Source organism: Dama dama, chromosome 26, assembly GCF_033118175.1.
Source record: "Dama dama isolate Ldn47 chromosome 26, ASM3311817v1, whole genome shotgun sequence".
NCBI classification, from domain to species: Eukaryota; Metazoa; Chordata; class Mammalia; order Artiodactyla; family Cervidae; genus Dama; species Dama dama.
The window spans coordinates 27,632,782-27,645,665 of NC_083706.1; the positions used below are offsets into that span (position 1 = coordinate 27,632,782).

Sequence of the window (12,884 nt, forward strand, 5' to 3'; positions counted from 1 at the left end):
TTTCCATTGTTTCCCCATCTATTTGCCATAAAGTGAGGGGACCAGAGGCCATGATCTTAGTTTTTTGAATGCTGGAGTTTTAAGTCAGCTTTTTCACTCTCCTCTTTCACCTTCATCAAGAGGCCCTTTAGTTTCTCTTCATTTTCTGTCATTAGGGTGGTGTCATCTGCATATCTGAGCCTATTGATATTTCTCCTGAATCTTGATTCCAGCTTGTGCTTCATCCAACCCAGCATTCCCCCAAGCATATAAGTTAAATAAGCTTCATACAGGTAGGTACTGCCAATTTCTGAGAGAATGTGATTCAACTGAGCATACTCATTGCTTGGAAAACATTCATAAAATTCTATTATATTCTCCTCTTAATATTTGCTCAGAAAATCATAATAAAACTTTACCACTGCTAGGCCATCAGAAGAAGAAGAGAAAGGAGGAGGAGGAGGGGGAGAGGAAACAAATAGTTAGCCTGGCCATGCTTCAGTAAAACTTTATTTACAAAACAGAAGGTTGACCCCCTGTTATATAATAATGAGAACAAACCAACTGTAACTACATGCAACAACATGGATGCATTTCACACGCATTCTGTTGAGTCAGAGAAGCTAGATACAAAAGAACACACACTATGAGGTTCCATTTATATAAATTTCAAAAATAGGGAAAAGTAAGCTATGATCCTAGAAGTCAGAATACATAGTAGTTCCCTTGGGAGAGAGTGACTAATAGGTAGTCCAAAGAGTTGTCTTCTGGACTGGATTGCTTTGCTAATTGATTTGAGATTGTATTCACTTCATGAAAATTAATGAGACTATACTCACAGGATTTGTACCTCTTTTTTTTCTTTTTCTGATACAAGCTTGACCTCAGTGACAAGTTTACATAAAAATTAGATATTTCACGATCTCATTCTGCAAGAATCTGAGTTAGGTGGTTGGCAGGGTGGCCCATGATTCTGTCCTTAACCCAGTCTGGAGAGGTTGGTGACCTGCCTGGGTCACGTCATGAGGAGAGCTGACACAGCAAGCTCTTGCCACGCTGGGCATGGGATAAGTTAGCTGGACAGAAAGAGAGTGCATGCAGCGCCTGTCCTTGGGAATGGACTGGTGATTAGCTAACGGAAGCCAAGGTTACATTCCAGACTTTAACCTGGACTAATGTTTACTGTGTCACCTGAATATTCTCATTGACTTCTGCCACTTGGGCAGAGCACCAGTTCAGAGTTTCGTAGGTTACTAGAGTTGCTGGGAAGTTGCCAGAAAGCTTTCAGAATACCACATAAGCAAAGCAGCCTGCTCTCCAAGCAGATGGTCCCGGTGCTCTTTCGAGTTCCTTGATCCTCTTATCCTTCTTATAAGGGGTTGTGGTATAGCAGACACAACTGGAAGTTTGGGTTGAAACGGAAAGAAACTTCACATTCTGGTTTTGCAATTTGTTTGCAAATTACTGAATTTTACCCAACTATAATTTTTCTCGTTTGTAAAATAGGTATAAAATCTATTCTCACTTGTTTTATCCTCCCTATCCCTGACATGCAAAGTTTCTTTTCCTCTTTTTTTTAACTCAATATTCAATTTATTCAATACTTTTTTACTCAATATTCACTTATGTGCCAAGCACTATTAAGGCTTTGATAATTACTATCTCATTTAGTCTTTGTCAGTAAGAAAGTTTCATTTACGAACCACATTTTATACATGAAGAAACTAAGAATCAGATAACCAGGTCATAAGAGGTGGAACCAGTTTCCCACTGAAGAAATCAAACTGGGAGCCTAACCCTTAAACTCTGTTTTGAAAGATGACAGTGCCTGGCAGCTATCACTGTGTCTGGCCCATGGATGACAGTCAGTAGGTGTTAATTCTGTGTTTCCTGTTTCCTCAAAGAGCTATGAATAAGAGCTGGGCCTTGACGGTCAGAAAATCTGGATTTTAGTGGCTTAGTAAGTCACTTTTATTTCCTTACTGGTATAATAAAGACTCCAGATTGGTTAATCTGAAATGTCTCTCCTTAGGCTGAATGAATTTGTGCTCTCTATGAATGCTTGCTTCAAACAGAAAATAAGAACCTACTAATCCCTGCAATGTGAAAGCATGTGGCATAGAAGTGCTCCCCACACCTGACGTGAGTTCCTAAAATTCACTTACAATGGAAGTATGCTCTTTTGACATCTTGACAACTTGGCAGATAATGCTGAATTTTCTACAAATTGAAAAGTGTTGATGGCCAGGTGGTTGGTGGAGATGGTGTTGATAAAATATAACCCTGTTTCCATATGGGATGATTTCTTATAAAGGCAAAGTTGGAATATAGATCAGATTTGGAAATCATTCAACCAACAAGTATTGTAGAAGACACAAATGGCAAATCCCCAGGATAAACTAAGTATGACTTTTTTATTACTCATTTTCTGGTTATTTGCCAGCATCTAAAACCCAATTAATATTTATGGGAGAATGAGTTTTGTTCAAGTCATTTGCCAAAGTAGAAGCAGAGGTCTGTTTGAATACTAAGCCAATATTTTGCAGAATTTTAGAATAATATTAAAATAAGTTGTTATAATTTATGGGATGTAGATAGAAGCATTACATTAAAAAATAAACCATTAAAAACTACTATTAATTTTGGATGGCACAATAGTCAGCAGGGTTGAAAGATTTAGTGTTCTAGTAATAAGAGTTTGGAATTCCAAAACACAGAAAAATTGACGTTTTTACTGCTTTGCTTAGTTTGGTTTTATTCCAGGAAGTTAGGAGACACTGGGCTAGACAGTACAGATGACAAGTCGTGATGTGAATGTTTCCTATGAGACAGGAAATCCTCTCAGACCCTGCACATGACTCCACAAAGCTTGATCTTTGTTTTCAGTACATCCATTTGCTTCTTTTTACTTAATCTTATGTATTATGCCCAGAATAGACTGAGAGAAAGTTGCAGTTATAGGGTGATATGCCCGCCTTTAAAGAAATTGCTCTTGTGGCACTGAGGAATAAATGAAGATGCTTTTTATGATTTAGCTTCCTATCTGATATATTTGATATGTACTATGCTTTGTTGCTCAGTCATGCCCAACTCTTTGCCACCCCACGGACTGTAACCTGCCAGGCTCCTCTGTCTTCTCAAGCTTCTCTGGGATTCTCCAGGCAAGAATACTGGAGTGAGTTGCTATGTCTTCCTCCAGGGGATCTTCCAAACCCAGGGATCAAACCCGTATTTCCCACATTGCAGGCAGATTCTTTACCATCTGAACCACCAGGGAAGCCCAAGAATAGTGGAGTGGGTAAACTATCTCTTCTCCAGGGGAACTTCCTGACCCAGGAATCAAACCAGGGTCTCTTGCATTGCAGGAAGATTCTTTATCAGCTGAGTTACCAGGAAAGCTCATATTTGATAGAAATGGATATATAAATGGAGTAACCTTTCTAAGGATCTCATAATAAAACTTTTCAGTTCCCAAATGCTGGTGATTTTGAACACATACACATACATGCATATATATAATTGGTTTTCAAGTGATTTCAGATTTTTAAAAAAAGAATCATTAAAAATCACTCTAACAACAACAACAACAACAAGAAAAATCACTCTAACAATGAATACATTTTGAATTTGTGTTTTTGAGCTATTACTGTTTAGGTCATGCAAACTTTGGGAATTAATTACCCAGAATATTTTGAGACTGATTCATGCTGTCTTTTGAATCTGCTCACTTAAAAGTGTTATGAAAATTTTTCTTTAAAAACCCAGAGTTGGCTTCAGTTCAACTCTGATGCCTTGCCATCCATTGTCCCAAAGGTATGCTCTTATTGCTGCAAAAAAGAAAAAAATATATAATGCATTTTTAAATTATTAACTAATGCTAGCTGAAGCATGGAAATTTACAATAACATTAGAACAAAGTTATGGTAAAAATCTTCCCTCCTACAAATATTTCTGATGGAAATTATAGCAACATTACTTTAAGCCAAACCAGAGAACTGCAATAGAATGATACGCTTCAGTCCATTTTCTACACAAGTTTTTACTGTAAAAATTCCAGTTTTTAGTATCATTTTTAAGGCACCTATTTGGCCATTAGGTAAAGGGGTAGAATATCAGCTACCAGCACTTGAAAAGGGAGGTGAGGTGCTAGTAGGGTCATGCTCTTTCTGACGCCCTCTTCCAGTTTTTGGTAGCCCCCACATATCCCTTGGTTTATAGTAACACTGCTCTCCAATCTCTGCCTTCTTTATATCACCATCTTCTCCACGTGTCTAGATCTTCACAAAGTGTTCTCTGTATGCCTTTCCCTTATAAGAGAGTGTTTTTAGTCTAAGGGCCCACTCTACTTCATATGAATTCATCTTAACTAATTACATCTGTAACAACTGTCTTCAAATTATTTGAAGGTCATTCTGAGGTGTTGGGGGTTAGAATATTGACATATTTTGGGGGGCGGGGGATACAATTCAACCCATAATACCTGTTGTAGATATTCTAGATGCTAGGATTACAGAGTGAGTATGACAAAATTCATGTCCTCCAAGTGCAAGGAGATTGACATTAAACAGAAACCAAGAATACCAGTTAGTGATAAGGACCACGTGAACAATTGTATAGTAGGGCTACTATACAACCTACTCAGATTAAGTGATCAGAACGACCATTGTAGGGTAATCTTTAAGCTGAGTTCCCAAGATAAGATGGAGTTGTTGTTGTTCAGTCGCTAAGTTGTGTCCGACTCTTTGCAACCCCATGGGCTGCAGCAACCAGGCTCCCCTGTCCTTCACTATTTCCCAGAGTTTGCTCAGATTCATGTCTTTTGAGTCGACGATGCTATTTAACCATCTCATGGAGGCAGCCATATAAACATGGAGAAAGAGGATTCTAGGCAAAGGAAACCAAGGATCCCAGGGGAGGAGGAGCTGGTCCTTCTACCACTGCTCCCTGCAAAGTCTGTCACCACAAAGGATTTCCTTTCTTTTCATGAATTTATGTATTGCTTCACAAATTATTTACCTGAATTTCAGCTTCTAGTAGGTAATTTTCTGTGACATTTTGGATGAATGGAATAGCAACCCAACAAATGGAAATTTCTGTGTTCTAAAATAGAGTATTCATCTTTAATTTGAAGACAGCATATTGTTTTGTGGACTAGGAGGCTATTTTTATAGTTTGACAGCTACATCTCAAATATAGCTGAAATATAATTGCAAATAATTATAGAAAATAGAGACATCATTTGGGACCTGAAAAGTCTTACTCTTATCACCTTGGAGAGAGAGAGTGAAGTCGCTCAGTTGTGTCTGACTCTTTGTGACCCCATGAACTGTAGTCTGCTAGGCTCCTCCGTGTATAGGATTCTCCAGGCAAGAATACTGGAGTGGGTTGACATTTCCTTCTCCAGTGGATTTTCCCTACTCAGGTATCGAATCCAGATCTCCTGCCCTGCAGGCAGACTCTTTACCGTCTGAACAACCAGGGAAGCCCCAAAACAAACAAAAGCATGATGCATTGACTGGGAATTGAATCCAGGTCTCCCACATGGGAGGCAGGAATTCTACCACTGAACCACCAATGCCCCTATTGGAGGACTGTTCTTAAGAAAGTGTGGCCTATGTCAAAAGTATCTTATATGGTGATATCAAATCTGATTTGCACCAATGCATTCACAAAATATGTTAGTTATCATTTATAAGAAAATCATGATCAAATTTATCTTTCCATTGGTTGGAAATAATGTAGAAATAGTCATTTTGGTGTAATACAGCTACTTTTGACATAGGCCACACTTTTCTAAGAACCTTCTTTCCTTTGTAAATTCTGTAATATAAGACACAGTGGTCTAAAGCTGGGCTCTAAATTATTTTACCTCAAGCAAATTTGAAAACATTTTATGATAAGGGAAACCTGCAGAGAAGATTTAAAGGCTAAAATCTTTTGCATGTTTTCTAAGTCAAATTTGGGTTTGCATATTTAATATTGTTAGGAAGATTCACAGTAAAAATGGGGCACATTTTTTGATCTCTGTTGTTTGCAGACATAAGCATATTTTACTCACTGAATTATTAACTTCTTCATAAGCCTGTCAGTTTTTAGAAAAAGACCAAGAACTTGTAAAATAACATGTCAGAAACTGTGATTCAGAGAGAGAACAAATGCATCTAACTCCCAGAATAACCTCAGAATTGACCCAATGGAGTCTTAAATAAGAAGCTTTCTAAGAATATGATTGCTTTACAATAACTTTCTATGAATTTTCTCAAACAGAATTTCACAAGGGCCCATGGCACTCTTAAGATACTAAAAATTTAAAATTGCTCATCTTTTCATTTGTTTGCGGGGGGGGGAAGATATCTAATAAGTCCTTAAAAATTAATCAAATTAGTGACACCCTTCCTATGAAATAAACATGTCAAGAAATTTACAGGAGAGCTGCTCTTTTTTATTGCATTAGAAGAACAATATTAGGAGTTTCAACACAAGGTCAATTCTACTCTATCCCTTTGGGTTTTTCTAGACTAGTCTAGACAAAGGAGCCCAGCACTCACCTTTGATGGGATGCAAAAGTCAGTTCTCTCTCTCCTCATTCCATACCACCTTCACCTACGGTTCCTGGATGCGTTAGACTCAGGTATGCAGTATCTGGTGTCCAAGCCCAGGGGACAGGCACCATGAATACTGCAGCTATTAGACATGATCTACTGGGACAGCCAGAAAGGAAGTCAGTTTTTATTCATCTGGGTTTCCTGTTGCTTCTTAAAGTCCACAGTGATGATTTTCAGAGGTCTGAGTGAAATGCTGGAACCCTGGGAGAGTCAACAAATGAGCTATGAATATTTCATTAGTACTATTAATAGCTCATCAAATAATGAATGGAGGCTGGTAGATTCAAAATTCACATATACATAACTGTTCAGAGTCCATTGTTAGTAGCTGCTGAGAATTAAGATCTACTCTGTAGCCTGCTGTAGTGAAAATATGTGTGCATAAATCTAATTTGAGAGATAGGAAGGTGGGAATCCAGAATATAGAGAAGCCTTTGAACTTCCTTTGACTAAGTCAAACATAGGAAGTTATCACTTTCTACTTTTCACATCACAATCAAAAAGATTCCTCCTTCCTTTGGTTCTGGAAGTGCAATGCAAGTGCAAGTGCCAATGAGGCTTTTGGCTTTTTGCTTGTATTCATGTTCCTTTTGTGCCTCTCAAGTTTTGCACATCAGTAAGTAAGTGAAGACAGCATGTGTAGAAAGAAAAACATGCCCTTGAAGTGGTTTGCAGCTTTAAGGAACAGAACAAACGTCAGCCTAGGGAAATAGCAACTTACTCAAGGTCAAAACAAATGCAATTTGCTGTCTTATGGAGAACAACTTGCTGGTACAGGTGAAGGAGCACTTTCTTCACTTGAGAACCACACCATCTTGGCAGGCTGCATCTTGCATCCCCACACCAGGATGCAGTGGGGAGTTTTTGTTCCAAATCTTTCATCACCTCACTCTGACTTACTACCAAAGACTGCCCGGGCATGTAGACACTGGTGAATTCTGTGTATCAGCAGGGACTGAGAAAATGAAAACTGAAGAAGCTTCACAGATATGGGTTATTTCAGAAAAGTAGAGAAGAGAGGGAGGAAGATTGTAGATCTCAGAGGAAACATTAATATTGTGAGTCAGATGCACCTGAGGTTTCCATATGCTTTGCAGATTCAATTTCCGTGGTGAAGCACACATCTTCTTTCTTTGTTTACTCTTCCACATTCTCCTCTTGATTCTCCTCCAACTTGAGATTTCTTCTGCTGGATTTTAAAGCTATGATTTCAAAGCAGGCTGCTCTGGCCTAGGCAGATTGGTTTGATGACAATGGTTTCCTAGAAAAGAACTAGAAAAAAGCGAGTAACAAACTAGATATTTCTAGAATCAACATTTTAGCAAAGAAGACTAATTGGGGTGCATGGACCCCAACTTTTTGAAACTGGAACTCTACTTCATCCAAATTCCCCAAATAGTTATCTCTTTGTTGCATCTGACCACAGAAAGTCTCATTGCTATAGTTCAGAGAAAATGAAGCACAGTAAAAAGTATCACTCCCTTCATAGTCCAAGTAGGTCAGTTGCAGACATGAGAGAAGTGGGAGCAGGGAGGAAGAAGGCTGTGCTTTACATAGACATTCTGAAATCCAAGATCTTTTCATCTGTGATGGGATCGACAAACTACAGCCCCCAACTCAAATCCAGCCTAATTCTAGATGCTAAGAAAGGCTTTTACATTATGTATCTTCAAAACCCTAACGTACTTATTATCTGACCTTCAGAGAAAAAGTTTGCTGACCCCTGATACTGTCTGCAGATCCCTAGAGCTTTAAAGTGCTTCACTGGGTTCCTGGAACAACGACAGATGAGGAGAAAGAGGGCGTGGAGGATTTTGTGGGAGGTGTTAGAACAGGGCTGGAGAAGAATGATGCATCTGGTTTCTGCACTGCTTTGGGCAGAACTCAATCACATGGCTGCAGCTAGCTGCAAGGGAGGACAGGAAATGCAGTCCAGCTCTGTGCCAAGGAGGAAGATAAATCTGGTTGGTGAAAATTCTGGTCTTACAAAGCCCACAAGATTAACAACTCACAAAATTACATAGGCAGCTGTTCAAGAGTTCAGGAAAAAGCCAGAGCGCTGCAGCCTGAGGTTATGAGGTTATCACGGTGGTTTCCCAGAAGAGGTCAAACTATGATGGTCAGTCATCAAGAGGATGGGAAATACATGTAACTGGCTTGAGATAATCAAAGCACAAGGGTGGAAAATGACTTTATGCTTTGCCAGGGAACGGTGAAGTCTTGTCCAGGGAGTCATACTTAACAAGGAAAGAGGCTTCACAGGTAGGGAATTTCTAGGAAATACTCTTTAGAAGGTTAGTAAAGGTCTTGAGTGTCAGACCAAGGCAGAAAGTATATATGGAGGCCAACTTCTAAAATTCATCCAACCAGGGATTTTTTCTTCTGATTTTCAATTTGTTTATTTTTGCTCTATGGCTACATTGTCTATGAGTCTGTGAACACTGTGTCTTGAGTTTCTTCACAGATTTCCCTGGGTGAAGGTTACCTTCAGAAGATAGGAGTGTTAGGATTTCAAGAAAAAAAAAAATGAAATTGTAAAAAATTGACCCATCTCTTTTGAAAAAATCAAAATTGTCAATTATGCACTTATAGGAGTATATGATAATATTTATGCTCAGTTTACAGAATAATAATAAAATGAACACTCAGGCATACATCACCAACATAAATAGTAATAAAGTATTATCTATATTTGTGATCCCTCCACCTATATAGGGTCTCTTGATCACATCTCCCTCTCTCTATTGCCCCTTCCATGAAACAATAATTCTGCATTTTATGTTACCAATTATATTACTATTCTTCATAATTTTACCATCTATATATGTATCTCTATAAATACATTATTTAATGTTACCTATTTTTTTACCTTTTGTGACATTTTTTTCTCAATTTTTCATTTTTAAAATTCATGCAAACTGCTGTTGCTTGTAGCTAGTAGATAATTTGTTTATGTAAGATTCTACTATATATTATCCATTCTACTCTAAATGGCCATCCCTTTTTCTTTTTAAATTAGAGAAAACCTATCTTTTCCAAAGAAGGCATTAAAATGAATAGTAACAAAACAGAACAAAAGAAAACCACAACCAGGAAATAAGATGCTAGTGATGTTTAATTTGATTTGCTATGACATTTATCTGTATTCTTTTTGGTGGTTTGTTTTTTCAAAGGGCCACTTCCTGCATGTGATTGAAGAGCTCTGTCTACTTTAGAGACTGCCCCTGTCCCCTAGTCCTCCCCATGCCAGTTAAGGACCTTCAAGGCACTTTTGTGCTACTAGGTCTCAGATTTCACTTCAAAACATTTTTTGTATGGGCCTTTGTGGGAGAATTTTTTTTTTTTTTTTGCAGACCTCAGGCCATTGGCAACACATGACTTGGCTTTTAAAATCCAGCACTTCTAGTTATAATGTAAGTCTGACAGTGATAATTTTATGTTAGTCATCTATATTGTTGGACTTTTGTCCTTGAGTCTTTGAATGGTTCAATTTTGTAAATGAAATAGGCCCTTGTCTGCTTTACATCTTGAGTCTGGCTAAAAGAACATTTCTTAGCTCTGGTTGCTACATCCATTAATCCATCCACCCTGAAAGCTTGGAAATCCTGAATCAGCACCTGGGGAATGTCCATGTACAGTTCCTTGAGAGAACCTCATCTGTTCAAGGCTCACTATCTAATGGAGTTTTCAAGAGTATAAACAGCCACCTGACCTCTTCCCATAGAAGGAGACTAGAAAATCCTTCTGAGAGTCATGGAACATTTGCTTAAACATTTCTTCAAGTTTCTTTTCCTTTTTTGTGTATGTTTCATGGGCAGGTTTCACTTCTGAGTAATTAGCATACATTTGCCTCATGAGAACAACTTGAGTTGCTTGCAAAAACTCATTTTTAAGCTTCTTTGCTTAAAGCAATCAGTTCCATAAATTATACATCTGTTACTTGATATGCATTTTCCAATAGGTAGTCTAAAGCCATCCCACATGAATACTCATTTTCACATTAAAGGTAGAAAAGGCCTGAAAGCCTGATTTTCTGGCACTTTTTTTTTTCTTTTTTCCTTTTGCCAAGAGGCAGACACTGTTCTTTTGAAAAATCTATTTATTCCTGATGGGAAGTTTTATTTCTATCTTCAGAAACATCACTTTTGATTTGTATAATCAGTTCAGCAAACTGCTTCTTAAAGTGATAAATAAATATTAAATTAAACTTGCAATTAGAGTTTACTAAAAATATAGGTTGCTATAATTTTGTTGGTGATAGAAGTACAGAAGTAGAAATGATTAATGATGATTACTAATTATGCAGCTGTGTTCAGAGCACACAAGTCTATAGAACCATGGGGTTAAGTTAAATAAGGACTTCCTCGTAGGAAAAACCTTTGTAGACAGTATCTAAATACAGCTCATTTCAGTCTGTACTTAATCAGCCCCATCACCTGCCATCACTTCACATAACAAACAGAACCAGAAATATAAAGCACTGGAATGAAGAACCATCTCATTCTTCTTTCCTTTGTTGTTTTGTTGGCTGTTAATTTGCATTTTTAAAATGCCATCACCATGAGAAATGATCAGATATTAACAATAGTGGGGAGGCAACTCTGACTTCTTTCCTAAAAATTGCATAATCTGTCTTGGCATTTCATGTTAAAAACGGCTTATTGATGAGGCTAGTGGAAGTTTCTGTAAAATAAAGTCACTGAATATTTGACTTACAGACAGAAGTTGTAAGTTTGAACCTTTCATCTGTAACTTAAAATAAGAAAACCTCCAAAGTAGCTCTCAGCATTTTTTAACCATAGATATTTTTTTGATAAACACAAAAGTCATTTTTTTGCTTTCCTGTTCTTCACTCCTGTGGAAAAGTCATTATTTCAGGAAAAACAATTTTGCAAGTAAAGCAACTGAGGGCCAGAGAAGTTACGTGAAACAAATATCTCAAGCTTGATTCTCTTAAATCCCAGTCACATGTTACTTTCAGTACCCAATCAGTGAGCAAAAACAAAACAGAAAAAGAGAGAGAGGGAAAGAGGAAGAGAGAGAGAGAGAAAGGAGAGAGAGAAATAGGGAGGAAAAAAGAGAGAGAAAAGCAGAGGAGAGACAGAAAGTGATACTATTACTTTCAAAAATGTTAAATAGGGGATGTTGGATATGGAGGAAAATGATAAGAGTGGTAGGGAAAGAAGAAAATAGAAATATAGAAAAAGTTGTCACCTAACAAGCATAACTACTGTAGCTATAATTTTGCAGCCACTTATTAACTTGAATGTTGAATTAGAAGGATGTGTGCACCTTTCCTTCACAGAGGTGGCTTGTTGTGATGAAACAGATTAAAAGAAAGCTTCCAGAGAGATGCCTCTGTTGAAATCTAGTTCCACCACTGAAGTGCAGAGTGACCTTGGTCAGGTTACATAACTTATTTACATTTTTTTCCCCCATTATGAGAGGTGGTGATAGAATAGCCATCAACCCTACCCACCTCCCAGGGTTATCTGAGGACGCAATGAGGTCATTTTTTGTGTAAAGGCTCTTTGAAACCTGCAAAGCATCAAAGTAACATATAACATATGACAAACCACAAGGAAACTTCAGAGTGTTCCTGGGTCTGGCAGTCGAAAGTCAAATACAAATGAAAATGTAGAAGATGGATCACTTCTTTTGAAAGAAAAAGTCTGTTAATCCACGCTGTTGTTATTGTTTAGTTGTGAAGTCATGTTCAACTCTTTTGTGACCCCATGGACTGTAGCCCACCAGGTTCCTCTGTCCATGGGATTTCCCAGGCAAGAATACTGGAGAGGGTTGCCATTTCCTCCTTGGGGGGGATCTTCTTGACCCAGGAATCGAGCTTGCATCTCCTGCATTGGCAGGTGGATTCTTTTCCACTAAGCCACCAGGGAAGCCATAGCCATAGTTGTAAGACCACCTTTGCCATTATTTGAGGGCTTACTATTAAGAACAGAGCTTAAGCAATTTTATCTTCTCATTGTGATTATAAGAATAGTGTTTCATAGAGGTGTTGAGGGAAGAAAGCCAGGTATTGAGGACTGAGACAACTTTTCAAGGGACTGGGTTACTTGGCCCCACTACCAGAGCACTGGGAGAGGCCTACAAAGGGAGAAAGCACCCAAGAAGCTTGTCTCTGACTCTCTGCCTTTTCCTGAGTGATGAAGAGCTGGAAAGAAACATGCCTGACAGCTCCTCCTGTGACCTCCCAGCCCAGCACCTCCTGCCAGAGCTGGCTAGCACGTGGTGGAGATGGACGCAGTGAGGACAAGGGTGGATGCGAGATCAGGGCCACTG

The 12,884-nt window shown here is 38.4% G+C and overlaps 1 long non-coding RNA gene and 1 other non-coding gene across 2 annotated transcripts; both read right to left on the bottom strand.

Annotated features, from left to right (window-relative positions):
* Positions 1 to 3,645: 3,645 nt before the first annotated feature.
* Positions 3,646 to 7,771, bottom strand: LOC133047345 (uncharacterized). Its single transcript, XR_009690721.1, has 3 exons — positions 7,658 to 7,771; positions 6,528 to 6,785; positions 3,646 to 3,806 (listed from the first exon to the last, which is right to left on the bottom strand). It is a non-coding gene; the product is annotated as an uncharacterized LOC133047345 (long non-coding RNA).
* TRNAG-CCC (transfer RNA glycine (anticodon CCC)) lies at positions 5,487 to 5,557 on the bottom strand. Its single transcript has one exon. It is a non-coding gene; the product is annotated as a tRNA-Gly (tRNA).
* Positions 7,772 to 12,884: the final 5,113 nt, after the last annotated feature.